Source organism: Patagioenas fasciata, chromosome 6 (assembly GCF_037038585.1).
Source record: "Patagioenas fasciata isolate bPatFas1 chromosome 6, bPatFas1.hap1, whole genome shotgun sequence".
Taxonomy (NCBI): domain Eukaryota; kingdom Metazoa; phylum Chordata; class Aves; order Columbiformes; family Columbidae; genus Patagioenas; species Patagioenas fasciata.
Window position 1 is genome coordinate 27809837 of NC_092525.1, and position 27458 is coordinate 27837294.

The following is a 27458-nucleotide window of genomic DNA, read 5'->3' on the forward strand; positions in this document are numbered from 1 at the left end:
ATTTCTGATCACAACTGTTACAGAATGCTGAACCTCCTTGTCAGGGAAACTTCTCTCCACATCTGTGTCTGTCTTGATGGTAAACATTTGAAATATCACCCTCAAAACACTTCCTTGGGTTGTACACTTAAGTATATTTTTCTGATGTTAATAGATTTAACTTTATGTTTTTCAGATGCAGGCGAGTTTCTCTTATATTCTTGGATTCCTACTGAGTTCCTTCAATCTTGGTATGCCTTCAGCAGGTCCTTATGTTTCCAGGGAACAGACTATGCTAATTTGAAAAGGGCTTAACCTCGTTTGAAGTTCTTTATCAAGCTATGCCGCCTTCTCTTCTCCTAACTTGCTTTTCCCCTCACTTGACATAAAAGAATTTGTGACTTCTTGTTACAGAATTATACTATCTAATTGTCTTTTTCATAGAGACATTTTCAAACATTTTGCTATTTTATATTATTAATTTATTTTTTTTTCTTTAAATGTAAATAAATCCCGTACAACAATATCAGATGATGGATTCTCTTCATTTATATAACCTTGCCTTTACCAGGTGCATTTATCCCAGAAAGGCCTGACAAGCCCCAGGGTTCTCATTTTTCTTGTAATCTCCTTTCATTGGCATCTAAAGTGGCATTAAGCACACAGACATTTTGACCTTGAAGTCTTCTTGATAGAATGGGAAAGCAAGACCCCTTAAATAATAAAAGAAACAGCCCATAGTTTTATGGTTATAAAAGAAGATCCCATTTCTTTTCAAATGCTGTGGTGATTTTTCAGTGTCTACATTTGCAGTGTCTTTGGAGAGTTACAAGTTTGTTTCTTTCATCTCCTGAAAATACAACTAAAATCTAGAAGGCATCTTCTTTTTTTTTTTAAAAAAAAATACACCCTATTTTAATTTCTGGAAACACTAGTTGTCTTTCCCCATCTTTATCCTTCTCTTCTTTCAATACTAAACACTCCTCTTTCTCTGTTACTCTTTTTTTCTTTTTCTTGGAAAAACGCCTTGTGTTTTATACTGTCATGCTCTATTTTGACTAAAGATATTGTAGCATTTTGGATATTCAGTATTAGTCCTTAACTGTTCAGTGCACGGACTTTATTATAAATACTATATTAGCTTCCTCTTGACAAAAGAACAAAAATGTCTTTTTTCTTATTAAGAATATAGTGATGAAAACTCATGTAATTTACTTTTGGTACAGCCTCTCATTAAGAGGAATGGAGAGCTGATTTTATAGTCTGAATCTGTACCTTGGTAATATAATAGCATATGTCTCATTGACAGAACACAATAAAATATGCTTCATTGATGCAACACCCCAGTTTCATTTTTAATAAGTAAAGAGTTCACAGTATTCCAGACAATTCATCCTGTGATCAAAGTGTTGGCAGAGGCTTTTAAAAAAACCTTGCCTGCTGGACATATTCTCCTACATTTCTCTATGTCACATAAAGCATTTAAGACTAATTACCACTGTCTTTGGAAACCATGGCTTGGAAAACTGGGAAGAGAACAATTCAGAGCCTGCCATTGCAGGTCTGTGGCGGTGTGTGCAGCCTGTCTGTAGCTCTTCAGGATGGCTCTGGATCTCCAAGGAGAATGACCCCAGCACAGCATGGCAGAGCTCATGAGCCTCGGCTCACAAAGCTGCAAGCTTCATATTTCAGGTGCCTCTTCTGTGGAGAGCTGCTAGTGAGAAAGAACTGCTTTGAAAAGGAACTGAAATCTCTGGTTTATTCACACATACAAGGTTGTGTACACTTGACAAGAGGTTACGGAAGGATGGGAGTGGGGGGTGGTTGCAGAGCCAGCAAAATTGTATTTTAGATATTAGTTATGCTATTTGAATTATTGTTTCAATGTAGTAAACTTTTATTGAGTGAACCTTCTCCTGAAGCAAGTGCAAGCACCAGCCCTCAAAACGTGACAATGGCACAGCTCAGTGGCCTGTGTAAGCTTCTTGTCCCTTAAATGCCAATGTATGAGCTTTTTTTGTTCTCCCTCTGTGCCTCTTTTTCACACTCAGTTGTTTGTTCTTCACATTCGCAGCTCCGTTTTCATCCTATTTCTTACTGGAGTTTCTCTCTGCTCCCTTACTGATCCTTCATTTGTAGTCTCTCCCAAGCAGAATAACAATCAAGTGACATTCAGTTTTGTACCAACCTTTTCAAAACTGTGTTCCGGCTGATTTGAAATTAAGCTGCTTGAATATACTGTTTACAAATCCATACACAGATGTGTTGCAGATAAATCAAGATTAAAACACTTGAGGAATTGTTTTTCAAATTGCAGCATACATACGAATTTACAAAGATAGCCCTTAGCCTTGAAAAAACCTTCACTGGACTTAAAACTGTGCTGTTGACTAACCCAAATAACAGATACCCTGCAGATACTAGATAATTTGTAAGGTTGCAGAATGTGAACCTTATTATGATACATAAGACAAAATTGCTGAGACTGGATGTTTACCCTTGTTGTAAAATTATGTACATCTCTATTGGTTTTCCATGTTTTTACATGTCTGTGAATTCCATGTATATAAAGATTAAATAGATGGCATTTAAATGGGAGATTTGTGTGTGTGTGGAATCCAAATCCATGATACCATAGGCAATGTCACTGTCTCCAAACTATCCATACGTCCTTCTTCAGCAAATCACTTAACACATAGCTAAGTCCTTCAGTTCCATTTAAATGCATACTTCTAAGCACATGCTTATATAGATAAGAGTGGTTTATAGCCTGAATTAAGTTATGAGGTGATCCTCTACCACTAAAGTCACTGAAACTTTAATCACGTGAGTATTAATGACCGAAAGCTGGAACCTCATTTATAGCTGCAAATTCATTTAGTCTTTCCCAGTAAAAAGTTTTAGATGTATAAAGCTTTGTCTGCAGTTCCAAATAGCATTTTTAAAATATGGCCATGTCAAAATCAACTCCTGAAGTTTCATACAGAGTCAAATACCTCATCTAGTGTGTCTAATAGTTGTGAATATGTGTATATATTGTGAAATATAGGTATAATATTGCTGGCTTACATCTTTTGTATAATGCTGTGTATGTGGGCTAAAGACCTGGATTATATGAGGTACGTAACCAGACTGTGGTAAATACTGAAAAATGCTTTATCCATAGTCATCTTCTCTAGCTGATTCTTCTGCATTAATACTACTTTCACAGTAATGTCTTCGGAAAAAGGTTTTCAAACCACCATTTGGATTATCATAAGAAACAGCTCATGCAATTTTACCGTCTCACACAAGACTTAAATCTGTCTTGAAAGGCATAGTTAATTTTTAATGATTTTTTGCTCCAGAACCAGCCTAACTTTTTAAAACTAAAACTGATATTATATTAGCCCATGAACGAATGACATCAATTGAAACGTACTTTTTTTCTTCAAAGTGATTGATGTAATTCTGTATTAAAGTGACCTTTTTTTAGAAATGTTTTGACTATAATGATTTCCTGTCCTTTTTGCTCAGCAATCAGAACAGCAGAACTGGCGTAAGGCTGTTTCAGCTGCTTGATGTTGATGTTGAAGGGAAGTGAGCTGCACAACGTGCGTGCCTGTAGGATGGTGGCAGTGAATACAGGTAACTGCCAGCACCAATGAGCCATGCAAATATGGAATCCTAATCTGAGAGGTTAGTAAGTAGGGGACCTGGGCCTCACAGGACTGAAAATAGTCAAATTGCTATCTTGAACTACTGTCTTTGTCTCTGATGCGTATGGGCTGATTCATGTTTTTATATAGGCAGACTGATCTTCATTGTGTTGGAAGTCTGGCACCTAGAAAAACTGTGATGCCTGCTTGGGAATTATACCTATTATATAGTTACAAAACCACACATGCATACATCTGAAACTGACAGATAGCTCCTGTATGAAACCACCTTCTTTTGAGTTTTCCTGATAGAAGTTACAAGGATGGCAGTGATCTTCTGGAGTCTCTGGATGAATGTTGTATTAAATATATTTCAATTTAAAAAGGAGAAATATGGGTAAATTATACTGAACAGAAATTTATTCTAAAAAACATAAGTCAAAAGTTTATAACATTCGGATAAACACAGTTACAAAAAAAAAAGTTCCATTCCCACTTGAAAAAAATATTCAGAGCAGCCCTAAGATTAAGTTGGGACAGATACTTGGATTAGATGCCCCATATGACCATTTTGGATTGAGAATGTGTAGGCAGTACTGTAAGCTTATTTTCATTTGAACACTGTTAAATATCGTACCCCTACAGGCAGTATACTGGGCACGACAAACTCACTATGGCAGTTCTTTCTTTGTTTCTTTTTTTTTTTTTTTGAATTCCTTCTTAGTTTTGTTTTCTTAGTTTTTTGCTGTAGATAAGAAAATAATCTTTAACATGAAAAGCCTGTTTATTATCTCCTGTTTGTAGGATGAGAGGTAGCAAAATCATAGTCTTTCATCTGTGAAGTGCACTTTTTCATAATGACTTCGTGATCTTCATGTTTTACTAAATAAATGTGGAATACAGAATTAACAGGATCTGTTTAAAAATACGGTTGTAATCACAAAGTATCCTGCTACCAGGATTTATTTCATGGAGCATATGGGTTCTCTAATTAAAAATACCACCTTTATTTTTTTGTGTTTTAATCTTTTAAGCCACATATAATACTTCAAGCTCTATTCATGTATTACCAAACTTGTTACCTGTGCCTGCTTTTGCACCTGAATTTTTGCTCTTTTCATCTACCTCTTAAGTCTGAAATTAGAGGAAAAAAAGTATAAAAAATCCCCACAACATCGAATAATATTTAGTTTTGAAGCTAATGCTGGCTTTTCTTTTAACATTCTTCTCTTATTCTGACTCTTTTCAAGTTTGTAATCCAGGTGTTTAGTGCTTCCATCTTTTGAAAGTGTTCATCTGATGTTTATTTTATATGGCTGCTATTATATCTCCTGTTTCCTAGGTCTATAGGATGATACATTTATTACACAATTATTGCCGTGCCAGGTATCCTGAACATAATATGAATTACAATGTTAAGAACAGCTGTAGCAGTTGCAATAAAGTATAGGACATAGTTTGTGGCATTTGAAGGCAACATTCTGTCTTTTGCTCTGTTGCCTACATAGTGACAAAAATCCCAAGTGTTTAAGTAGACTAACAATCTAGGAGCTATACTTTATGAGAAAATAGGTTGGGATTTAATCCAGAATTTTAGTCTTCCTTGCTTTACTAAGTATCTACTAGAAGGTTCAATCCTTGCCAGCTGCTAGTCAGCACGAATACTTGGTGGCCAGATTATGTTTTTGCTTATTGTGTATGTGGGATGGAAGAGGGTTAAAGGAGTGGTTTTGTCAAGTATATCGAACTCTGGAGATCAACAAGATTCTGCTGCTGAACCCAGGTCTTGCTGGGTCATGGAACAGAAAAGGTATCCCAAATTATACTATGCTAAGAAAAGAAATCAGCATAGTCCTGTGCACAGGCTTTAGGAAAAAAAATGTCTCTTCTTGATGTACCATTGTGTGTTTACTCTTCTTCACTGCAGTATGCCTCTGTGTGTTCTACACTGACCGGGAACCCAACTTCAGGGCAGGTTTGGAGATGACATAGCTACAGGCAGAGCCCAGAAAGAAAAAGCTCTCAAAATGTCTCAGAAGAGCTGGAACATAAGTTTTGACATATATTTCTTAGTGCTGATCCTACAATATCTTGAGCAGCTGATGATGATCCTGTGTAGCTTTTGACTGTTCATGTGACTTCTGGAGTATTTAACTTTTTAGAGTTGGAGGTTGTTGATACCTCTGGGAAATGAGGTTAAATTCTACCCAGAAGTTCCCCTTGACCTTCTCCAGGAAGTAATGGGTGTATCAACTAGTAAGTTGTTCTTTGTCTGCCTTGAACCTGCTACCCTTCCACTAAATAGCATTTTGTGCACAAGTCTTCCTTCTGTTTTCCATAGGGTTACTCATCTGAGTACCACCTTATATAAGAAAGGTGACAGCAAGAGTATCTAAATCGCCCGTAACCTGATTGTTATGACATTAAAGTTCATTGTTTTTTATTTGCTCACAACTATATTGTTGCAAATGGTGGCATAATTCAGGGTCAATAGAAAGATTTTCAAAAGAAAACAAAAAACTAAACCAAAACAACAACAAAACAAAACAAACCCCAACAACAACAAGAAAAAACAAAACCAAAAAAACCCATCCTTTGCTTTTGTTTGAATTCCAACATCCTTCCAGTTATTTAAAAAAAAAAAAAAGTAAATATCTAAAACCCTAAGCAAGTAAAAATCCTCAAACAATAAAAAAGTAGAAAAGTAATGGAATTCAAGATCATCGATATCTTTCTCTTATCATGCAGGACCTTTTGCGAAGCCAACCTACCCATAGTACTCTTATATTTATTAATTCATATGCTAGCCAGTCTTGTAATCAATTTTTTTTTGTAACAAGAAGTGCAGCCCATCCTCTTTGTACTCATTCTGTACATTGGCTTATCAATAAATCATTCAAACGATCTTAGTCATCTACTGCAAAGTGGAGAAGCTATTCTTTGTCTCCACTGTCAAATCTGCTTCTAAAGTTATCTGTTCACAGGTACATGAATATTTATATAGATGACATTTTCAAGGCTTCTTTGGCCCTAGATTCTTAATGGAGAGTAATATACCATTTAAATGAGTTTAAATTGTTTTATTTTAACTTATTATGACATATTATCACTCTGTATAAACTAATACTTACACAAAAATGTAAAATTGAGGATATTCATTTTAGCTGGACATTTTGGGAATTGTTGGTTCTTTTTTATATCAAGTAAAGTAATCATATGCAAGTTAAAAAAAAATTGGTGAATTCTAAATGGAAGTGGTTTAAATAAGTTGCTCTTAGCTGCTAGATGCCTTCTTAAATTGAAATCTGAAGTTTCATACAAGATGTCTTTAAGCAAAGTCACATAAGGTATAAATTTTGTGAAGATATTCTTTAATGACTGACGTCATTAAGAGGGAGGAGACATTGAGTTACATTCTTTACACCTCTGGAGCTGCAGCTGAAGATTTGCCCCACCATCGCATTGTACACGGAGTCAAGATATCATGCACTTTGCATTCATGTCCTGGATCTGACCAATTTCCATCTGTATCACCTCAGGTTCTCCTTTGGAAAATGGCTGTAAAAACACAGTGCACTGAGATTTGTCAAAATGTGCCATACTTGATCATTTATCTGTAAAATGTACAGAGCTCCACACATAAATGGCACTTAGAAACTTATAGCATATTCACAAATAAGTGATTTTCAAAGAAAACGTTTAACAAGGGTGCTCTAGGTATGTTATCCATTCTCTGCAGCATCTTAAAACTCTATGCTCCAGGTCATCTTCAAAAGCTGAATTTGTGAGTAGGCATGAAACGGATTTGTCAAGCTGCTGTCCACAAAGTCCTTAACAACTTACACAGTGAATGGTGGAGGAACAAAAGAAATGGTTATAGCTTGAACATTTATTAGATTTCAACTACCAATTTGTTTAAAAGGGGATTATGTTATTTAAATAAAGTAACAGATAAGTAATATGAGACTCAGGAGCTGTCTCATTTGATCATATTGGAATATTACAGAGACAATATTTTGTTGTATGTATGAGTGTGTATACATATATATCAGCAAAATACCTGCAAATAATACAGCGGCTGAAATGGATGTCTCTCTCTGGCATTGCAAGGCCTGTTGTGTGAACTCCCTCAAAAGGAGCCTTTGTTTCCATAGGCAACAGAGCCGTGGTGACACTATGGATCAAACACATCCGGATTTACTTTTATGCCTCTGAGGTAAACAGTTGCCTGCTGCACTACACAAATACTGAAAGAAAAACTCTCTTGGTAAGAGACCTGACCAGCATGAACTGAGGGTAGCTGCAGGCTGCTGTGAAGAGCCCAGCTCATGCAGCTCTGTGATAAAAGTGCCCTGGGAGAGTGCCACATGCACTGCCACTTTTGCCTTTTCTGTCATTTAGTGCTCGTTGTTGTTGTTGTTGTTGTATATTTCACAGCTTAAAGACTGATTAAAAAAAAAAACAAAAAACAGAACAAAACAAAAAACTTTTATGTGATCATTTTTCCCTCCCCTACTTCCAGGGAGAATACGTTTATGTTGTCTTGTCGTAGTGAGGTTGGAGAAAGAATTTCCAAATATTTCTGCTTTTTGGTATTTGAATTGCAGAATTAACTGCGGCCTCAGGTCTCGGGCATCCCAAGGTATTGTGGACACAGTTAAAAGGAGAGTTTTAGAAGGAAAAGTGCAAATTTTGCTGGTCTTTAGAAAGCATACCCTTCCATTTTAACCAGGGTGAAATAAATTCAAACAACATAGTAGAAATGAAGGCACATGAATAATGACCTTTAAATAAAAAAATGAGATGTCTTATGATTGTTGTTGTACAAGAAAAATGAAGCATGAAGATCACGAAGAAATGCTAGCTACTGACAAGTTATGCTTGATTTTGCTGAGTTTGCTTAGTCATCTGATTAAAATTGTCTTTCTGTGCAATCTATGTTTATTTTATTTTGCATTTCCTATTTATCTTGCTAATGGTTTTGTTCTCTAGAAGGCAGGTTTTCAGAGGCGCAAGCCACACTGTATGACCTAGTGATGCAATGGAAGCGGAGCCTTGTCCTTAGTTAAGTAAACAAAATTTTACAGATGTTGTGGTAAGAATTTTATGGATTGATTTTTAATGGTACCCACTGCCACAGCACTGAAACCACTTTTAACCCACAAAATAATAAAAACCATCAGATTTTTGTCTCTGTGATATTAAAGAGACTTATAAAATGGATTCATTCTACTGCTAAAAGTGCTCTAGTTCTTACTCAGGCAGCTTAATGAAAAGTGAGACCTTGACCTGTACCCAGAAGTTTGTGAAGTAATTCAGCTATAAGAGTTTTCAGAAGCATGGAAACTCTCCTGTCAGAAGGCTGCTTCCCTCTTGCAGGTGCTGATTTCTCACATGACCGGCTCCTGCACCACATAGATTTGGCACTGTGGCATCACAGGTGTCCCATGCTGAAACAGCCCCCCCCTACCCCTTGCTGGTGATGGGAGCCTCAACCTGTCCCTTCATGATTGTTCCACAGAGCCTCCTTTTGCAGACTGTTTCTACTGGAATAACTTCTCTTCAGAAATGGGTGCTAGAAGGTGCCCTTCTGTCTTTCACTTTCCCAGTCGCAAGAGGTCAGGTACTGTGGTATTTTTATCTCTGCTGCTCTTGTCATAGGTCTCCTGGAATTCATATAAGTGTTCTGTTTATTTGTTCTTATTAAGACTACTGAATAAATTAATTATTGAGAGCAAAACCAAAAATGTAATTTTCAGGCAGAAATATGTGATAATTATTACATCCCAAAGTGATGAATACAGTCTGGATGGCAATGAATCTTCTTGAGTTCTGTGTCCTAGGTCTATACCATCTTTTCTGTTTAACATTAAAGCTTTTCAAGGTCAGCTGTACGTGTAATGGTGAGCCTGAGGTAGGCTTACATTAAATGTATCCTCAGCATTCAGGTTAATATTTTCATTTGTGTTTTTCCATAAATGAATACATAGGAAGACATTGTTTGTGTTACAAAACTAACCCTTGTGTCTCTAAATATCATGGTAGTCTATTTTTCTAATAAGAGACTAACCTATGCATTAAAAATCACAAGATTAATTGCAAAAATCTTACTTAAAGTGCGTTATTTAGCCAAATGTGAACTCTGGATACTTCCAGGTTGTGTAGATGTAAAAAGAGCTTATCTGCACTTGTACTTTAATAAAAAATTACACATTACACGTTATTCTGTCTGACCTAAATAGGCGGGGGAAAAAAAAGATAGAGAGTTGGACAGATTACTGATGTCTTGAAAGTGGAGATCAGTTTAGATACTGCTGGGCTGAGCCGTGTAGTACTTATGTGATCTTGTGAGCTCACCTTGCTACCTTCACTTCCCATTTATTTTAGCAAGAAGCTGATTTTCATTAGCATGAGTAAAATTTGGTGTAATTTTGTAGAGATTTACAAGGGCCAGTGTTTGCCAAAACAATTTCAGCTACTAGGAAATCTTGTATTGTTATGCCTTCCTCTCAAGTTCTGTAATCTTAAATAACGATCTGACTTGTTTATCAGGATTTGCTTATTATCAGGATCCAGGTGTCATGTATTTCCCTGTGCATGAGACAAAACATAAAAAGATAAAAAATTAATATAAATCTATTTTAGCCTTTTTTAAATCGAAATAATATTTTTGCATTTATTTGGTCTGTGTGTGACTGTCTAAATATCATTTTGAACCCAATGGCTGGTGTCAACCAAATCTGACAGAAGGCAGAAGTATCAAAGATAATTGAGTTCTCTGTAATATTGTAAAAATAAGACCCCATAACCATTTTGACTGAGGGAGACAGCAGAGAGAGCTCATGTTTTGTGAGAAAGGTTATAAATTCCCGTAACAGAGGAAAAGATCAAAACAGAGCTTAAATCATGAGATACAAATCCACAGGAAACCAAGCTGCATTTATTTCAGGCTTCATTGTTTCACTTTTGTTTCTAATAACTTCTTATGGGATTTAGACATAAAAAAATTTTTAATCTTGTGTATTTGTCATTATTTGCACTGTTTAGTTAGTTTTCACTGTCCAAACTCATTGATGAAACATTATTTTTCCTTTTCACCATTTTTTGGTCAGCATCTAAGCAGGTGTCAGTTTATGGGAGGTACAAATGGGTGCATTTACTCTTTAATTATCTATTTCAATTCTGTTATTATATGCCCTAAAAACATTCATACACCTTTTGTTTTGATTTGTTGTTTGTTTGTTTGTTTGTTTTTAATACAAAAACTATATAATACTCTTTCCTTGAAAATGGATTTGAAAAATCTGCAGTCAGTGACCTGTGGAAGGTACTCCCCTCGCTGCCTCTGAGTCTTTGCATTAGAGCTGGAAAAATCATTCCAAACTATCCTTTGTCTATGATAGGCATCTTGCTTTCTGTAACCATAGGAAGGGATTTTAGGTCAATGCTGTTTCTCCCGAATGACATTGTGTTTCAACTCCCAGACTTGAACAGGTGTTTGAACATGCCAAACAAAGCCTTCACCTTATTCAGTCAGATTCTTCCCCTCCAAAAGGTCATCTTCATGCTCTCTTCCCTGCAGGAAAGGGATCTTCCCATTTTGCAACATCTTTCCTGTGCTGGGAAGAAGAAGACAGCTGTAAGTAGACACGGCAGCCTGTGGTAATGTGCATTTTCAGTGACTGCTAACTTTGGTGGAAAATGACCAGTCTATCCTTTTTTTTTTTTTTCCTCTGGAATCTTTTCTACATGTTAGATCTGCTAGATCTTGTCAACTAAGTAAGAGGGACTGTGAATTCCTACTTTTCCAGTATTCTAACCATATGAACAGCACAAGTCTGTCCTCTGAGTAGTGATCTCTGAGTCTGACATTGTCATAGTAGATGGAGATCGTGTTCTCTGGACAATACTTATAATTGTGCTAAAAAATTAATCCAGATAAATTATCCTGAAAAGTTATTGTATAATCAACTATTGCAAACACTGTTTTAAAAACGTTTTACATTTGGCATAAGCATTTGTTCAAGGTGAGGAGGAACTGAGACCAAGCAAGCAAAGACTGCAGATTTTTGGAGTAATCTGCATGCCTATCATTAAAGTAACTATCACGTCACATATCTTTTTTGTGATATGCTACTGCCATTTTATAACATGACACATCCTAAGTGGCATGGTGAGTGATATGCGGTCACTCACCTCACTGTCATGCACAGAATATGTCCTGTAGCACTGAAAGCATCTCAGGTGCTGGAAAAACAGTTTGCTCCATGTTTGCACAGTGAATGGTGAAAGGGTAGGGAGGTAACTGTATTAAAGGAAAAAAGAGAAGAGACTCCCACTTGCTGGTTGCTTTCTGTACTGGTTAATTCTAGTCCAGTAAGCATAGATTTTGCACCTGTTTGATACAATATTCCACCCTTTGTCCTCTGGAGAGGAGCTACTGCATATTGGAGGTACTCACCAGCTGGGCATTTTATAAATGTAAGTCAGTGCTCTGACAGATTAGCTTTGGCAGATTCAGATGCAGAGATGGAAAGCTAACCCTTTACACCTTGCCTCTCAGCTGGAAGTAACTACCTGAAGAGCAGAGGCAGCAGACTGGGTGCACTACGTAGCTCATAGTTCAGTGGCATAGCTTAAACTGCTGATGAAGGTAGAACTCCAAGCTGTGAACATGCATCCCATTTTATGGTACTGGGATAGAGCTGGGTAGAGGGAGCACTTTGAATAACAACAGCTAGATGTTTGAGGAATGTGGACTTTCTGCTGAGTGGGGAGAGGGATCTGGTGAAGGACATGGGAAAGGCCAAAATACTCGATGCCTTTTTTACCTCAGTCTTTACTGAAAAGACCATTCTTCAGGAATAGTGAGTTCACTACTGTGTTACATCTTCCTTAATGTTGTGGACAATGGGGGAAAAAGCTCCCTGTGCAGCTTTGCAGTTGATAGAAAACTGGGAAGAGTGTTGGATACAGTAGGGGGTCGTGCAGAGGGACCCTGGGAGAAAGAGGCTCACAAAAGTCTCATGAAGTTCAACAAAGGGAAAAGCAAAGTGCTGTACCTGGGGATGAGTAATTCTATGTGGCAGTACATGCTGGGGGCCAAACAGCTGGAAAGCAACTCTGCAGTGAACAACCTTGGTGTCCTGGTGGACAAGAACATTGCCAGTGGGTCCAGGGACGTGATTGTCTGCCTCAGATCAGCACTGGTGAAGCACATCTAGTTGTGTGTCCAGTTCTGTGCTCCCTGGGACAAAAGATACATGGACCTGCTGGAGTGAATTCAGTGAAGCGCCATCAGGATCAAGAGACTTGAATGTCTGTCATATGCGAGAGACTGAGACAGCTGAGGTTGTTTACCCCAGAGAAGAGAAGGCTTAGGGGAATCTTATCAGTTTGTGTAGGCACCAAAGGGAGGGAGTAAAGAAAATGGATCCAGCCATTTTTCAGCAGTGCCCAGTGACATGACAAGAGGCAATGAGTACAACTGAAATACAGGAAATTTCATTTAAATATAGGGAAAAAAGTTTTTGCAGTAAGGATGACAAAACACAAGAACGGATTGCCCATAGAGGTTGTGAAGTCACTGTCCTTAGAGATATTAAAAACCTGACTGCACATGGTGCTGAGCAACCTGCTCTGTCTGGCCCTGCTCTGACCAAGTGGTTGAACTAGATGATCTCCAGAGACACCTTCCCACCTCAGCTGGTCTGAAAGTCTGTGATTCCGAAGCTCACCCATCAGACTCCTCAGTCACTAGACCTGAAGACAGTTGTGCTTTCAAGTTTGTTTGCTGAGTTGCTTTACTTTTGTTTTGTTTATCTATAGAATAAGACATGCAAAATACCCTAATGGGCAAGTGTTTGCTGAAGACTCATATAACCCTGGGCTGATAAAAGGGTACCAAAATTAACCCTTCATGCAGGTCAGAAGCTGGAAGTTTTGCAAGATGTTTACTGGAGAGAAATTCCTTATAGGTGTGTCCTGAAGCTGGTCTTCACAATTCTGCAACATAAATTTGCATGTCTACTTACGTCTTTAGACAGACATGCAAACTTCTTCTAAACTCACCATACTGGAATTCAGTCTATTCAAGCCATTACAGACTTGATACTGTAGTGTTTCTTGACTTAGAGACCCCTTTGAGAGATTTAACTTTCCAGCCTTTGCCCCGTTGAATGTGGCTGTCTTTTCAGCAGCAATTTGTAACTCCCAGCATTTCTTTTCTGCTGCAATTACAAATGTAAGACCCTACATTATTTATTCTTTCTGAAGTGATGAGGGAGAGTTGTAAACCACTGAATTACAACCAGTAGTTGCCAAGAGGGAGGAACAACTAAAAGAGCAATTTAATTGTAGATTTTTTCCTCCTTTCTCCTTTAACTGCGTAGGGAAGGGTAAACACAGCAACAGGCAGTTGAACAGTGAAGGAGCAGTTCTGGAGACAGGGACAAACAGGGATAGAGGAGGTCAGAAGGAGCTTTGCAGGTAGGAGGAGAAGACACAGCCATAGTATAAGACCATCCTTAAAAAAGCAGGTGTCTAGAATTAGTATATTGAGTTACTCTGCTTCAGCTTGCTAATGTGATTGAATCTCCTCTTGAAAAATTAAATTTTGGTTTAGCATTGGCAAAGAGTTAAAACTGTTGTATCCTTGTTAGTGGATAAGCATGAGACTTCAACAGTGCCCTACATTGTTAGCCCAGCCAACTCAAGACAGAGTTTTGTGAAGGAAGCGGATCTGAGGGAAAGGAAAAACAAAGCTGACAGTTAAAGCGTTTACAGGGTCATCATATAAATTCAAAGAAAATGGTCTCAGGTCAGCCTATGATGCCATGGTTATGCTCTTACTGGTATTTATGCTTTCTTGAGATCATCGAGAAAAAATACTGCTTCCCTGGAAGCGATACAGGTTTGGAGACAGGTACTTTGACTTGCTTCAAACATATTAATGTGATTATCAGCATACTCAGAATGAGTGAAAGACTTAAAGGGTGTGCTGAGTTGGTATAAAAAAATTCTGTCCATTCTATTGTTTGTTTATGGCCACGGGGACTTCACCTTGTAGGGTCCCTCACCATCCTTTCTTCAGTAATATGGGTGTAATCTGCCTCCTAGTGAATCTCTACAAGATGTTGTCTCCAACAACGGTGTCATCTGGGGAGCTCTACACGTTTTATCCACAGTTAATAACAATCCTGTAATCCTGAACTACATGTGCTGTAAACTATAGTGCCTGACAGCAGTGTGAGCCACTGCTGTTGACTGAAAATATTCTACTTGATATTTAGTGTAAGGAGTGCTTAAAAGGGGCTTAGAGAAGCACTTATTTTACCATCTTCCCTTAGCTTTGTGTTAAAAGCTATACAGGACTACAACCTCTTACCTGGGTACCAACAACTGGAGAGGGACATCCCTTGAAGCCAAGAGCTTTTGAAAATGGTGTGGATAATGTTAATGCTGTTACCATGGTTGAAAGACAAGTGGGCATATTCTTCTGTTGTTAGATCTTGTGAAAATGCCCTATTTTCTATTAACAGCATAAGCAATGGGTATTATAAGCTAGGGATAACCTTTTTTTTCTTTTTTTTGTACATGTGTTACATGCCATATCTCTGAAATGCATAGGCAAGGCATTTTTGCATGATATTGTACGCTGTCATTTTGCAATTTGTGAATGTAGCTGAGAGGAGGAGGTAGAGTCTTAAGTTCTCTGCCTGAAATGCAAGTTCAGCAAATCTGCCAGCACATTCATTCACTATATGATATTTCTGCCATTTTCTTTATAATCTGATTATATCTCTGGTCATCAGAATCTGTTAACAAAAATCAGAATGTGTACAAAAAGTGATCTAAACAAAGTTATCGTGCTCTTCTTCTATTTCTGTTTTTGTCTCCTTTAATTGGCTTTCCGTGTAACGTTTTGTGAACTAAAGAAAGCAGGAAGGAAAAAAAATAGGATTTTTTTTGGAAAAAAAAATCCCTCTCACTTTGATGACAAGTGTAATATGGAGTAATTTGTTTTGTCTGAAATACAAGGCCTTGAGCGTGTTCCCTCTGGAGAAGAGAGATTACGTTATAGCACTAAATGGTGTTAGTCTGAACAAATAAATAAAACCAGTTCATTCCTTGAAGGTAGGTAGGAGTGAATATATAAGAATAGCAGATTAGGGAGACTTTTCTCTAAGTGGTTGAAATATACTTTTGGAGCCACATGCAGACACACTGCCGGGGTGACTTTAGCTCTCTTCTCCTTTCCTTCTGAGGAAAATCCTGAGGAAACCTGAATGTTTACAGCCTTCAATTTGACCAAAAGCTGCAATTATGAATATGCCCTACTGTAATCAACTCTGCAGTGCTCAAGGACAAGACTTGTCCTTAACTCCCTGAGTCTGATGTGATTTTTCACTACCTTTTTTTCTGTCTTTATGTGGCTTTCCTACTCGCCTTTCCCAATCCATTGTCAAATGGGTCCACTTGCAGTTGCTTCAGTGTGGCCAGCAAAAACCTCTGGGGAACTTATGGACAGACTGTACTAAACCAAGGCCATGTAAGAATTAGAAATGAAAAACACTGTTATTAATCTATTAAAATAATAATAAAATGGCAGTGTTCCACTGCCGTTTAGTGAAAACAGTCCCCACACATGAAGAACTGTGTATCTTCCAATCCTATTACTATGGAAACATGTCATATTACTTTAACAGACTGTACAGAAAGAAGAAATATTTTTCTTTTTAATCCAAATCTCCATCTTCCAGTAACCTCAAACATAAAAATTCCTGTAGTTTCTTTGTGTACTCCTATGACTATGAATTTTGTCTGCTGCACTGTTTTTGCATGCCAGGTCCTTACCTCTTCTGACAGGATATTTCTTGTTGCAAACAGGATACAAAATTAATTAAAAGTACACTGTGTGTCTAAGCTCTTTCTTCCAAGTCTTTCTGTATCATTTAGGTTCTCCTTCTGTACACTGGTTCAGATGAACAGTTTTCTTAGTGTTTGTGCAGGGACCCTACGTGGGAACGTCATTGCTCATGACTCACATTGTAGCTGGAACATGCTACAGCAACATGCATATTGTTGATGCTAAACAAATTACCTTCAAAGTCCACATTGTGATTTTTGAAAAAATTCTTTACTTAATTTAACATGTAACATTAACATTTATTGATTGAGTGGAATGGTTTGTTTTAGGACAAGCTGTATTTTAAAACAGGCACAATCTTAATCTGATACAATAGTACAGATAGATCCTCTTCATAATAGAAATACATCGGATCTTTCTGTTCTCTGCTGTGCATGCGTAGCTTTCATACTAGGATATAAATAAATGTGCTGGGAAGGAAAAGCTCGTTCTATTGATGGTCAAAAGTATATGTCACTGCTTGGGAAAGAATACTATTGCCTTAATTTTTTTCCCTGAATGCTACTATACTTCACCTCACTTCCCCTTGGTTTATTTATCTTCGACAGCAATTCTCCCTATCCTGAGGGATTATAGTAGCCTAACTTGTCTTTCTTTTAGTTTCTTTTAATGTCAGTGTTTCATGTTTGTGTAAGGAGGAATAAAGCTCTTGAAGACTTTTGCTAGATTAACAGCATTTTAAATACTCAACGTAATGTTTAAAGAAGTCATTTTTTTATTAACAAAAATTTTGAACACAAATAGAGACTTGTTTCCTCTTTTATTTTCCAAAATCAAAATATACCAGCTCCGCAGAGCTGGTGTGATATTTCATGCATAGAATGTCACTATCAACTTCCAGTAAGTTTACAAAAAATGGTCCCAGAAGCAAGATAAGCATCAAATTCAGACAGATGTCGGAATATAAGAACAAAGCTATTAGGCATGGTCCTGTGGTGCTGGAAGACCTCCTAAATGTAAGAACAACATATCTAATAAGCAATAAATCATTCCTAAAAAGTAGAAATTTCAGCTTGCTTATGTATTGCTTGGAAAAGTATTGGGTTTTGCTGTCCAGCAACTTTCTGCTAATGAATAAAACAAGACCACTTCTCTAAACAATTGTTGATTATTTTAAAAGATTATACTGTTAAAAATTTGGATTAAAAAACCTCATAAATACTTTAAATATTTTAACTCTTAACAGCTGTTGTCTGTTCTCAGTCTGACTATTACAGGTAAGAGTTAATTCCCTTACTGCCTGTGTTACAATGATACAAATAACTTATCCATTGCAATTGCCCACATTATTCTGTTGCATTAGCTTTAAGGAGTTGCCCATTTTGAATAGTCGTTCAAACATTGTTGAAAAAATAATATTTAAAACAGATGGGTGTTATATCATTACTTCTTTCTGAAAATGAGGAAACTGAGGCACAGACAAAGGCAAGAATTTGCCTTGTAAAGCTGCTGATGAGTTGTGGGTTCAGTTGAACACTGTGGCAAACAATGTTTGCTGCCTCTGGAAAAAAGCATAAGTGACTAATTTATGTGGGACTTTGTAATGAGCTGTAGCGAAAAAGGAATCTGCTGTGATTTAGTCTTTCTTGTCTCCAGCTCATTCCCTGGATATAAACATTTTCAGTAAGGACTGAGGAGGGAGGGAGAGGAGAAGTGCATCTGTTTCGGTTTGTTGCCATATTCATATGGGGAGGGTTCTTTACCAATTACTTACAATTAATCTTTCCAAAAGGTAATTTTAAGACAAATATTGTTTTGAGGAGGTGAGCTGCTTGCTTTTACCATATTGTTTTATGGAACAATTATTGAAGAAGTACATGTATTTAAACTGGAACTATCTCCATACAAGCCTCCTTTTTAATTCACAATGTGATAGACTGTAGCTTAAAGTCCTTCTAGAAAAACACTGTCACTAGGAGTAGGAAAGTGACTTTTAACTGTAATGTGTACAGCTGGTTTCAATCAGGGTTGTTTGAGTTGATGAGAAAGCAAGTAGAGAGCTATAACTGGCTTTCAAATTTTAATGGAAATTTTGGGGCTGGATAAGGCTCAGATTCTAATAATAGATGTTTTTATGAGAATTCATAAAATCAGTGAGGTTAGATGAACAGTATTTTGTGTAAGTTTGTGCTCAACTACAACAACTTCAACATTAACAAGCATTCCTCAATACACATTTTACGATTCTTTTCTCATCTGACCACTCACAGGCTATAAAAATTTCCTTAACTTTCAAATTTTTAAGTAAACACAGCTTTTCAGATTGTTTATTTGGTCTCTATTTTTGGATAGTACTGTTCTGCAATCTTTCAGCTAGACACACCAGGCAGATATTTGCAATGAATTTGTACGTATAATACCAAAACTAAGAACAACACATGAGAGAAAAAATAAGCCTCCTCCGACTTTGCCTGTGGAAAGAAGAGATTAGAATCAATTGCTTATAAGCAGTCTTTTCACAAGCATGCTCACTGATGCTAAATTTTGAAGCTATTATAAAATTCTGATTAAGGTCACCAAATTAATTCAAAGGGAAGACTTTTGAGTAAGGGCTGCATCTTTAACATGCAGGGGACTACATATACAGAGCTACTCACATATCGGATTCTTTAAGTATGTGCATAAGTGTAAAGGACACGGGCTCCTGAAATAAATTTAGAACCCTTCTTTTGATTTATTTCTTATAGCTACCAGAACCTGATTTTAAAATGAAGAAATATGGCAGGAAATAATTCCCCTCTCAACTTCTGTTTTTCTTGGTAAAACATTGTTATTTGTGGTGTTTATATAATTATATTCCAGTGTAATTCAAGTATGTAATGACATTTCTCCAATGAAAGCATTTAAATAACTCAGGAAATTGCTTTACTGTTCTGTTTCCTGGCTTAAAACCCATTTTGTCATGTTCGTTTTATTGTTCAATCTGTCTGAGCTCATCTAGATACATTCTACACTGTACAGAGCAAAATAAAATATTTACTAGCTGATCATCTCCTATATGTATATATACAAATACATGTTATATTAAAATAATTCTTATATATACTTTTTTCATCCTTTACTCAGTTTTAGTTTGTATGAAAAACAGAAAGCTCTCACATAACACCAGGGTGTGACTAGGAAAAGAAACAGAGGGATCTCATTAAAAAAATGAGTATCAAACAATAACCTACTGGTTATATAATAAATATTAAGCAAAAAGAGAAAACATTCTAATGTTTCTTATACTATTAATCAAAAATAAGAAATACAATGTTTTTCGTTTCATTTAGATATAAATTTAAACTGAGTTTTTTTGCATGTACAACTCTAACGGGCTATATTTTTTTTGTTGTTCAGTGAACTGGAATAGTTTCATACAGAGGTAGTATTTTCCAGCAAAGAAGGGGAAAATTTACCAGACTTGCATGAGAACTGAATCTTCTTTTACCATAAAGACCCGTCTATGAGACAAGTGATAGGTTAATCTGTCTCATTTTTATCCAGACCTTTTTTAATTTAGTGGATAAGATTAAAGTGCAAGCTGAATACCACAGGTGTAGCTTGGGTTTTTAATCTGCTTGACTCAAGTTATTCTAGTTCCTGAATGGGGCTACTAATAATACAGTTCCGGAAATAAAATAGGAAATGTAAGTACTGCAATGCTTTTATTCAGCTTTGAATAAATCAGCGGAGCATAAAATATACTGAAACAGATTAAATTTGATTCCTGCAGGAATCAAAGTTTAAGAAGTTATAGTAGAGATGGAAAGAAACTCAGCAGAGGAGATCAAACACTGCACAGGGGAGACAGTCTCTGCTGGGGTGCGACCATGCCCAGAGAAACCACCTGGGGGAGGCTGCTGCAGCCCCCTGGGGATTTGGCCTGAATAAACAGCTTAGTGACAGCTATGCCTCTAGTTTTCATGCAAAAAAAATGAGACTGTTGAGATTATGGTCCTTATTTCTGTTGTCCTGCAATGGAAAGTGTGTCTCCATGCTCCAGGGCAAAAATTGAAGGAGAAGAAACAGCCAAATACCCTGAAATAATTGCTGGTATATAAGAACCCTCTAATTTGGCACTATAGCATAAATTCATAAATGTCTTTTTTTCATAAGGCACTTTAAGTTTTATATATTCCAAGCCAAATTCTTTAGCCCTTAGGTTAGCAAAACTCTTGCTGCTCATGCTGAGAGGTCTGCTCAGTTAAAGAGCACAAAAGCTTCGTCCTGTGTTACACTGATAGCTTTGATATTTCTGCAGTTTTTCAGATTTTCTGCAAGTTGAGGAGTCACAAGCCCGTGTCTGCCTCACCAAGCTCCAGGGCTGGCCCTGGAAAGGCAGCAGAACCCTGCGAGGGGCAGGAGCCCCCACTGCACCCACGTACGGGCTGGAGATCAGCCGCTCACTATGGCCTGGCAAGGGTTGGAGCAAGAGCAGGGAGGTGATGGGAGAGAGAAAACCATCGTGTTGGTATTAGTAACTGCAGGAGGTGATTCAGAGGAGCAGTGGGTTTTGTAAAAGCCTTTCCTTGCCAGGAAGGAACACTGGAGTGTTTAGTTCCTCCCCAGCCCTGGTCAGGCCTGGAAAGCAGCAGGGCTACAAAGGGCTCTGCGCATCCCTGGACCTGTGGGAAGGAGAGCCAGCCTGTGTGTTGCACAGTGACTGTGGTAGAAGGATGGATGCATAAGGCCTAGCCACATAGGCTCTACTTGGAGAACTGCTGCCTGCCCTCACAGCTAAGTGTATCCTGTGGTGCTGCTTCTTTGAGTGTTTAAAAGTTTTCCTTACATCTTAAAGTTCAGAAAGAAATGTGAACTTAACTGATTTTGTTAGGAAATCTGATTTTCTTGGTTAGAATGAACACTGTGTTTCTTAGATGTTGGCTCTTAATCTGGCAAAACAAAACTATTGGATATGACTGTAACTGTGCTGGTTCAACTTCATTTTATGTACTAACATTATCTTAGAGTAGACTCAGTAACTTCAATTTTTAATATTTAGTTCAGCAGTCTATATGTTTACATGTTTTAGATAATATTCATATATATCTGAATATCTTTTTGTTAGTCTTCAAGTCCAGAAACTAATCCCTGCTTTTAACTGTCTCATTTACAGAACTTCTCAGGAAAACTCCATGATCTGAAAAACCACTACAGCCTGTTGCAGTGTTGATGGGCTAAGACACTAACAGAAACTTGAGAGCTTCTCTAATTTGATCTGAGAAGATAACTGTAAGTATTTGAGAAACAATCAGTGTAAAATAATATGTTTAAATAATATGTACATAAGCATCTCATGGGAATCCTAGCTTCGTTGAGTACTTGTTTTGTGGTGAACAGTAATTACTTACTGTTAAAAGGTACTGAATATATTAAACACTTTGTGTACTGTGGGTGAACCATCTTGCTTATTTGATGTTTCAATAGTAATTTTGATTAAGAAAGCATGTTGGTACTCTGCTTTGCAGTATAAAAGTGCAAAATGTGAAATAGTTTGTAATTTTCCATGTCTTCATCTTTAAGAAATATAAATTCTACCAGTAGTATATATTTGGCAGGTATTTATTGGAACAATCTTTAGAACTAATTTCCATATAGATGTGTTCTCAGAGACCGCATTACTTTAAGAAAAAAAAAAGGTTAGGGTGAAAAGAAGATCAAAATCTTATACAAGTGAAACTGCATTAAAAAACCCCTAACAGAGTAACGTTACCTATTCAAGGCTAACTCTGCACTCCTTAACTGATACAAAACATGTTTGTAGATGCTGATTTTTGTGACCTCTGTTCCTGTGAAGAGTTTAAGCTTAAAAAGTGTGGTGAGATACTGAAGAATCTTGCACGTTTTGGTTCAGAAAATGTGTATTTAAGAGAAATCATGTATGATGATCTGTAGTCATCCTATCAGGTAGAGGAGTTGGGGTCTCAAATGATTCCCCTGTGTAATCAGTTATGATATATGTTATGTTTGTATTAATGATTCCTAACTTAAATCCCTGTTTGCAGTAGGGGCACTGGATTTCTCCCTCCATTCCCTAATAAAATATTTCTTAACAGAACTTAAGCCACATCTCTTTTGAAGTGATAAATGGACATTCACACAAAATCTATTAAAAATCTGTAGCAGAATTAAACCTTCCTGACTTGATTGAGTTCTGAATTATAAACTGGCTCACTCATGGTTAAAAGGACTTCACTGACATTAGGAATTATTTTAATTGCTAAAAAAGCTAGAGAAATCTCACTCAAGTATCTCAGTAGGTCCTTCTTCGATAATAAAGTCTGTTCAAGAAACAGTAGATCCTTGCTAGAGCTACTCATCCCTAAAAACTAGTGCAGCCTGAATGTTGAAAGGCTTCATTCAAAGTCCATCTGTGCTCTAGAGGACTACCCTGTCAAGATAAGCAATCTACAAAAGTTTTTCTGACTGCACGGACTTAGAGCCAGTGTGATACTACCTACAATATATTTTTCCTTTTTGCTCAGAATTTCTTGGACAGGAAAGGTAAAATGAAGTTAATGTAGTAGGTACTTCTCAAGCGAGATCAGGTGCAGAGGCTAGGGCTGAATCAGAGGTGGATGGTCAGCCTAAATTGGATTCAGGTGAATCCCACCCTACCAACCCTTTCCTCTCTTTTGCTCCGTTCATTCAGTATCTTACTACGCTGTCCGGTGTTTTCCTTCCAGCTATAAGGATTATTCAGTCCTGAAAGTTGCAGGCACATGATAATGTCTTTGGAAAAAGGTTTTCAACATTGGACACTTACTTTGGTCATAGAACTGTAAAGCTTCGAGAAGATGTGAAAAGTCATCTCATTTCTGCTTTCTCTGTATCTGCCTGAAACTGTTTAGCATGTGTTCTACAGTCATCTCTAGCAAGGTGGAAAACTCTGGCTGTATTGTTTTTACAGTTTTGTATCCTATGTCATATTGCAGTGCTAAAGTGTGATTTTGAATGTTTTCTGAAGTTCTGGTACCTTTCTGTGCTAGGCAGAAAAGGTATATTCCATGCATCTCTCATGAAAGATTGTCCTGGACATTTTAGATAGTGAACTGCCTACACACATAGACAAGTTCTGTTGCTCAGTGTGAGTTCTATAAGATGACTGAAAGTCCACTATTTTCACTGGAGACCATAAGCAAATAAAAGTTTAACTCCAGTTCCCCAAGGCACAAGGCTTGGTCACTGGTCTTCTTGTACCAAATTCCCTGCTTCTCTGCTATTTATCCAGCTATTAAAATAAAACAAAAATCCTTTAATGTTCCTCTTTCCTGTATCTCTTGCCTACAAATGAGCATTATTTCTAATGCAGGTGCCCCAAAAGACTTTATTACTATGTATGTATAAAGGAGGAATTCTCAATTCAATAGAAAAATATGTATTACGAAGGAATGATTTTCATTTTTAGGGTGATTTGCACACTGGTCTCTTTTAGTTCAAAGGCATGATGTTTACTGAAGAGGTGACTTTTTATTGAAAAAGATACTACTTATATACATTTCTAACAGTGCTGAATCAAATAAAGGACATTCTTCTAGAAGGTCCTTTTCATAAATGCTTTCAGATATATTCTGTTGACTTAGATATTTAAAATTTAGGTGTTGGTCACCAAGTGAATAATGCATGGAAATAATAAATAGATCTGAAGTAGAACTTTAAAAATAAAGATTAGCTTATTTAAAAAACAAAACATCTTTTCTGAACTTAAGTTGGGGAACTGGCTACTTGGCTTGAAGTAGGAAACTGTCAGTGGTGTTGCAAATACTAAGCAAAATACAGGAGCAAAGTCTAACTACGTCTTACTGTTGTGGGGGAGGTAAAGTTAACTGGAGGCACAGAAAAACTAAACTGTTTCCTTGCTAAATGGGGAAGGCATTAGAGACAACTGGGATGATCTTCCTGTTGCTCTAGCACCATCATCTGTGAACTGTCTTACATTCCGTTTCATGTGTCCTTTATGAAAGCTATGTTCACCCTTTTCAGTGAAGCTGCTTGTCCCTTCTGCCCCTGCAATCTAGTACAGTCAGCTTCTTCCCTCGTGTTAGAAGACTACAGTGGTTCTGGAATCAAAAAGGAAGTTGGAATGTAGCTTATCAATATGCTTCCGTGATCCCTTGTATAAAAGCATTTAAGTATGTCTCTCTGTGTGTACGTAAGATTATATAGACCATAAGCACACATGAAGTCTGTGTAAAATATAATAATAATAAAAAAATATTACTGGATAGACCTTGGCAGCTAATGTTTCTCTAATGACAACTTACCAGTACTTCTGCTGGAAAGTAACAGAAGAAAGAAACTCAGCTTTTTAAACTACAGACATAGCCATATACGTAGGTGTATATGTATATTACAAACACAAAATGTAATTTTAACGTAATAACCACTTTTGTACACTTTTTGAAAGCCCCAGTTGGGCTGACTTATAGTCACCACGTGGAATCTGAGATCCTTTAGAAGCGTGGGCAATGTCTGGAGTTTAATAGCTTGATATTTCTTTTTAGTGACTGGATTTTTCTTTACTCAAAGTAGTTCCAGACCTCAGAATTAAAAGACATTCAACCAGTAGGTCTCAGTACGGATGTTGCACATATGTAAGTTAAAAGGCTTCTCTTATTCTAGAGTGGCAATGGTGCAGAACCAATATTTGGAATATTGATTCTTTAGCTACCTCTGTAGCTTAAGACTGCCCATTTTTTTTTGCCATTTCCAAACTGTTTTGATGAGTGGATAATTAACAGTTAATTTAGAAAAAACTGTAATCAGTGTCACTTTCTAAAATAATGAGATTATTGCCTTTCAATTCACTTGCTCTCATTTTGTGGGATTTTCACTATTGTATTCTGAACAGCTGAATCCTATGTTCTGAATAATGATCATCTTGCAAAAAAAAATTAATATAAGAGAACAACATCAAACTGACAGGAAGATTGAATTCTTTTTAATGTGTGGTATCTTTATGATACTGTGGCCTGTGGTTGACAACATTGACTCACATCTTCCTTTTTAGTTAACCTCCATCAACTATTTAATACAGCTTCGCATGTTTGTCAAATGAATTAGTAATTAATGCTGTTCTATTCCTCATGTTAATATGTTCATCGAAAATGACATAGAAGGAAGGGCACTTAGATCTACAGAGAATTAATTAGCGTGTAATTTTCAGTATATCATCTAGTGTTAATTAGCAGTTAAACCATCTTCTGGTGCATGACCTGCTGATTCAAATACAGCATTCTGTTACAGTGGCCCTGGGGGAAGATGTCTTGAAAGGGTGTTCTCTTGAAAATGGAACTCTCTGGTATGTGTCTTTTTATTTCGCTGTACCTTAGTGTCAGATCTTTCTCAGTCCTTTCCACAACCACAAAGCCCCTTTGCTGAAGTGGTAAGCAAGCATGTAGTTTGATATTAATCAGAAAAGATAATGACAGATTTAAGCATGCCAAAGCAGCGCACTGCCTGATGGAGGTGGCGTAACTCTGTTGCTATAGGAGGGTCACATCCTCCCTGATGATCTCTGTAACTGCAATAAGTTCAGTGAAGCTTTACTACCTAATTTTAAACACACAAAATTCTGCCTTGAGGAAATGTAATATTGGCTAGCTGAGCCATTCAGGGAGTCGTCTTCTGGAGTCTCTACTTAGATAGTTGTAGTGTGTATGCTTACATTTCTTGTGAAAATAAATGAAACAAGCACCATATTACGTTTTAACTGCCAGGCTTAATAGTTCTGCGTATGTTTTGCTATTCTTCCTTTATCAAGTTGTGAGTGATTCTTTAAATTTTTTATTTCATCAGTATAAAAATATCTAAAGCTGTATTTTATTGAACACTTATCTCAAATACATTTATTATACTCTTTTTGAGGTCTTATTTTTCTATGCAATTCAATTCCCTTGACCTCAGAAGAGTATTCATTCCTGGTATCCTCTGTTGTATATTATACAGGCTTCCGTGTGTGTCATCAAAACTGTTGCTGTGAAGTGGTGAGCTTTAATACTATGAAATAGAACTCTTCCGTGGTGATAGAAAGTGACTGACCCTAGCTCTTCAACTAGTGGGTGTCTGATTTGGAGACAAAACAAGGTGAGAAGTAAAATTCTTGGGGTGCTGGTTTCTGAAAAGAAAATAGTATCTCTAACGCAAGAGATGACTTATCCAGAAAATGTCCAACTTATGAGTTCCTGAAATGAGAACTCTTTCTCTTCCGCTGTAACCAAAATTGTGTAGATTCTCTTAGCAGAAGTTACCACATGTGAAACACATGACAGACACAAAATATACATCATTTAAGAGACTGTCTCAGACGCGTGCAGCGAAATTTCTACCTAAAACAAGGGTGGACTGTAAATCTGTTCATTGCTATTATTAAGTGGTTTTGAAGGCCAATTATAAATGATTGTAGTCTCTGATTAGGTGGTTAATAACTTTCTGAACAATTCAGATCAAAATTTCTTCTTCTTAGCATATTTTTGCATTGTCCAAGAGCTGACTCAAACTCATTCAATGTACTCATTATTCAGTTTTACTAAAAGGTCGTGTGAGTATGGATTGATCAAGAATTTAGTGCTGATAGCTAAACATTGCTTGTATTAACTATCCATGGAGAGTATTGAAGCTGCATTTGTTAGAATCATTTTTGACTAAGGATATATCCACCCCAAACTCTGGATTACTTCTGTGTTATAAAATCACTGCCTAATCAAACAGACCAGTCTATTCGCTATTGACCAAGCTGTCAACAGTAAGTTTAAGTACTGATGTTTCCCTAAACATTTTTTTTCCCCAATCGTCTTAAATTACAGTCAAAGTAGAACTGATCTTTGAAATTAAGCTCAGAATATGGAAATTATTTCCAAAGCTTTTTGTGGTTTGATTCTGAAACTCTTTCACATACTGCACTTCCGGACTGGCTGCTGCTCAAATCCCTT

The 27458-nt window shown here is 37.0% G+C and overlaps 1 long non-coding RNA gene across 1 annotated transcript in view; it reads left to right on the forward strand.

Moving 5' to 3' along the window:
* The window catches only part of LOC139828223 (uncharacterized), a 175271-nt gene that overhangs the window by 88423 nt on the left and 59390 nt on the right, over positions 1–27458 (forward strand). Inside the window, exon 4 of the long non-coding RNA XR_011739598.1 lies at positions 21644–21759. This is a non-coding gene — a long non-coding RNA (uncharacterized lncRNA). The remainder of the gene's footprint in view (positions 1–21643; positions 21760–27458) is intronic.